The sequence below is a fragment of the Dendrobium catenatum genome, unplaced genomic scaffold (assembly GCF_001605985.2).
Source record: "Dendrobium catenatum unplaced genomic scaffold, ASM160598v2 fragScaff_scaffold_758, whole genome shotgun sequence".
Lineage (NCBI taxonomy): Eukaryota > Viridiplantae > Streptophyta > Magnoliopsida > Asparagales > Orchidaceae > Dendrobium > Dendrobium catenatum.
The window spans coordinates 508,713-513,516 of record NW_021319220.1 but is presented as its reverse complement, the minus strand read 5'-3'; the positions used below and the strand labels follow the sequence as shown (position 1 = coordinate 513,516).

The 4,804-nt window shown below is 29.0% G+C and overlaps 1 pseudogene; it reads left to right on the top strand.

The window, feature by feature from the left end:
* Positions 1-83: 83 nt before the first annotated feature.
* The window catches only part of LOC110093625, a 12,794-nt pseudogene continuing 8,073 nt past the window's right edge, over positions 84-4,804 (top strand).

The following is a 4,804-nucleotide window of genomic DNA, read 5'->3' as shown; positions in this document are numbered from 1 at the left end:
CATTAACTTAGGTTTAACAACCAAGTTACTAGACTCAACAAGTGTCCAATGGTATCTGCCCATAGCACCTCTATTACGAAGCAATGGAGGTAACTAAACCTCTTAAAGCTCTTTTTTTCGTATGATCACCACCTGACCTCATAGTTCATGCAATGTAAACAAGTAAAACCTATGGGAAAATAAATGCCATATAGATTCTATGCTCTCATATTTTTAAATTGAATATTGCATTGAGAATAAAGTAATGTCTCAAGAGAAACATAATATTCTAAAATAGTTTTAATATTAAAATAAAATTTTAGAAAAGATTATTTTTTATAGTCAAACATAATTCAAAGAATAACATATCATCTCAAAATATGATCATGAAATTTCTTAAAAAGTTTTTTGAAAATAGAAAATGGGTTTGAAAAATTTAGCCATTCCTATATGTTGATACAACAAAAACACTAATATATTATCTCAAAAGACAAATAAAATATTATATAAGGTATCTAAAAAAAAGATGAGTTTTATTAAATTCATCATTTCTAAGGTAAAATATATTAAGAAGAACATTTTATCATCTTGGGAGATGATAATGACATCCTACAAGAATATTTGTATAAAAAAATGTATTTGAAAAGACAATATGCATTCTCAAATATTTTTCCCCTATTTTTTTTGAAATAAAACATGGTATATTTTAATATGGTGTTCTAAATTTTCTCTCTATAGTTAATTACATTTTATGATGGGTGATCTCAAGAAAACTTTTGATTAAAACAACAATTTCACACCCTTTGACTATAAAATGAAAGATAATAAAAAATATAAAATTTTCAAAGAGAAAATTCAATATTCAATAGTTCTTAGGTGATCAAAGAAAATAAGTAAAAGGTGTTAAATTGTGAGAAGCTCAAAGGCAACTCTAGCCTACTATATGTTAAACTTTACATTTTAGAGAGAATTTTATTGTTCAAGTTGACATTTTATTTAAAATGTGGGATTAGATTTTAAAAAGATGAGGATTTAAAATTTAATATCTACATTAAAATCTTGATCTAAGTTGGGTTCTACAGAGTAGGAACCAGAATCTATCTAAAAAAAATGTAGTGTGGACTTAGATCTTATTTGAAATAGAAAGCCAGCTAAACCACTAAATCATCTCAAAATCATGTTGTTCGGTCTTATAAAAGATACATAAATTATTATTTATTTAGAAACGAGACTGTTATTTAAAAAAAATCTTAAATAGTTATGAACCCTTAGGGGCAGATAATGTTTCTAAACTATCATAATTTATTTTAAATTAATTTCTAATACAATGCATATTTGTTGAATCTTGTATAGAAAATTAGGATGCTTTTAAATTTTTGAAAAAAGTTTGAAAAATAATTTTTTAGAGGGCTCGGCATCACCAGGTTCAGTATCTTATTCAAATAGGTCAGATTATCTGGACTCTATGCTCAGGTGGGGAAGTTTCTAAAATAAGAATTGAATAATGAATTATATACATGCAATCCTGGATGATCTGCAATTTACTTTCTCAGAACGATTATTTTTCTATGTTATTTTATTTCAAAATTTTTATTTTTAAATTATGAGTAGAAAAATTTTCATTTCTAAAAGCCTAATTGAAATCTAGGCACATACATGCACATGCAAGAATAAAACCTATAAAAAGCAAGTAATTTCTACTGCATAACCAATATAAACAATCAATGAAATAACCACATAATAAATAACCTAATATACAAAGCCCATGTGACATGTGCCATGTAATATACAATGTAGGGTCTATTGAAAGAAAAGGTGACTAAGCTCAACTAACAACAACCAGGATTTCTAAACCTATGAATGAGGCAAGTCTTTCTATAAAGATCAAATTGTTTATTGATTAGTCTTTAAGTCTCTTACAGCCAATCATCCTCTAGAAAGGCATTAAAAAAATCTCTTTAGCAGGGAAGTGGTTTCGTTACTTCTAATTCCTTTATCTTTTTGGATAAATAGATCAATATAAATACTTTCATAACTCTTTATTTAAATCATATTTAAAAGTGCAAAAGGTCTATAAACTCCTTATATAGTTACATAAAAAAGAAATTTATACTCATTATGACAAAAATAAACCATCAAGTAATTATAAATTATTATTTTTCTTATTATGGACAACTTGTGAACTTGGCTATTATTTTTTATTAGAGGTTTAAGAAGTGAAAGCATATGTACAAAATGTGATTAGCTATAAATTGTGATTATTTTTAACCCCCTTTGATAATTTCCTTACAAAAGCATGACCATCTACAGAAAATTTTATTAGCAATAAATATTCACAACACTCTTATCCTAGAAGAATTTAAACTCCCATCACAAATAACCAAAGAGAGCATCATATCATGGGCATCATTAAAATCCATCACAATAAATTATAACAACCAACACTAATTTTATTGAACTCCTTAAGTATAAAGAAGCTTGACTCTCAAATATCGAGACAATTTTTAGTGTAATGGTTAGGATTTAATAAAAAAAAAATTCTACAGTTAAGCATGCTCATCCAGGAGAAATTTTGAGATCGATGACCTTCTAGGAAACTACACCAATAGGACAAAATTATTAGGCCCTTAGAATAATATCTCGATAGTTAAGAGTTTGGGGCTGTTACAAATGGTATCAGAGTAATACCCCAACCAAAAAATAGGAACTAAATGTCATATGAGACAAAGTGCTATATCATGGAAGCCACATCTTGAATGCTATATGGGTCCAAGTGCTATGTGAAAACAAATCACCACTTGAATTTATAGGGGTCATCTCTAAAATCCTATATGCTTGTTGGATGATATAGGGATAAGTATATTGATGAGGATGTTAACTACTTATATGGGGGAGATTTTGAAAGTCCTTAAATAACAGAAATAAACTCTTGAACATCAAGACAACTTTTCATATAATGGTTATAGTTTTATTAAGAAACTCCATAATTAAGTTTTTTTATCAAGGAGAATTCTAGGGATTAGTGGACTCCTGGGAAATTACACTGATAGGATAAAACCGTGAGGCCATTAGGCCAAAGTAAAACAAAATATTGATAGTTAAGAGTTTGGGCTGCTACACGTTCACATGCAAATTATTTCTAACTCAAAAAAGATCTAGAAAAAGGAAAAAGCTGATCAAACCAAAATTAATCTAGAGTTTATGTTCTAATGAACAATTTTAAGTATGTGTGAAAGGTTAAGTGTTAAGTTTTAAGCAAAACCTATATATGCATTATTTCTAACATCATGAAAGAGAAATATATGAATAAGTTATATTTATGTATATAAAAAAAGGGCTTTTAGAGTATTGGAGAATCATATCATCTAGGTTCAATTAAACCTTTTAATGGTAAGTGAGATGAATTATTAATTTACTAATTTCACCCAAAGCAAATTTTATGATTTGCAATTTTACCAACTTCAAATCATTAAAAAAATATATAGATAATAATCAAAATATATAGAAAATATTCTAATAGGGACATAACCCACCTATAGTAATATAAGATGTCAGGTTTACGGAATTTTTAGGTCCATGTCACATGGCTATTCACAAGCTATGAGTCTTCATATATTTTGATTAATATTATTATTATTTTTTTTTTTAAGAAAATGAAGAGTGGAAAAGCTGTTGGACCTGATGCTATTCCAATAGAGATGTGGAAATGCCTAGGAGATGAAAGAATTTCTTGGCTTACTAAGTTTTTTACTACTATTTTGAAGACAAAAAGATGCAAAATCTGTCGAGAATGAGTGTGTTAATTCCTATTTTTAAGAATAAAAGTTTTGCACAAAAGTGTGCAAATTATAAAGGAATTAAGTTGATGTGTCATACTTTAAAACTATGGGAGCGAGTTATGGAGCGTAGGTTGCGGCATAATACTAATGTTTCTCAAAATCAATTTGGATTCATGCCGGGAAGGTCTACTATGGAAGCCATACATTTATTTAGAGGTTAGATGGAAAAATATAGAGAAAATAAAGAGGATCTACATATGATATTTATTGATTTAGAGAAAGCATATGATAAAAGTTCCAAGAGAAGTGATATGGAGAGTTCTTGAAAAGAAAGGAGTTAATAATGCTTATATTCAAATCATTAAAGATATGTATGCATGAGCTATTACTTGCTTTCAAACACACGGTGGTTTTAACAATTATTTTCCTATTTCGCATGGATTACATCAAGGATCAGCCGTAAGACCTTAGCTTTTTGGTTTGTTCATGCATGGATGTTCTCACTAGACATTTGTAAGAGGATGTACCTTGGTGTATGCATGCTTTTTGCTGATGATATTCTTCTTGTTGATAAGACTAGAGGGGGAGTTGAAGGTAAACTTGAATTAAGGAGGTCAACTTTAGAGTCTAAAGGTTTTCGCTTGAGTAGATCTAAAACTGAATATATGAATAGTAATTTTAGTAGCAATAAACCTAGTGAGGGGATTAAGACTTTGGGAGATCAAGTCATTAATAAGAGTACATATTTTAGATATCTTGGATCTATTGTTTATAGTGATGGTGAAATTGATGGGGATATTATCAGTAGAATTCTAGTTGGATGGTTAAAGTGGAGGAATGCATCGGGCTTATTGTGCGATAGAAAAGTCCCCCTCAAACTTAAGGGAAAATTCTAAAAGATGGTGGTGAGACATGCAATGCTTTATGGTGCCGAATATTGGCCATTAAAAGAGAATCATAATACTAAGTTAAGTGTTGTAGAGATGAGGATGCTTAGGTGGATGAGTGACTTGACCATTAGAGATAGGATTCGAAATGAGCATATA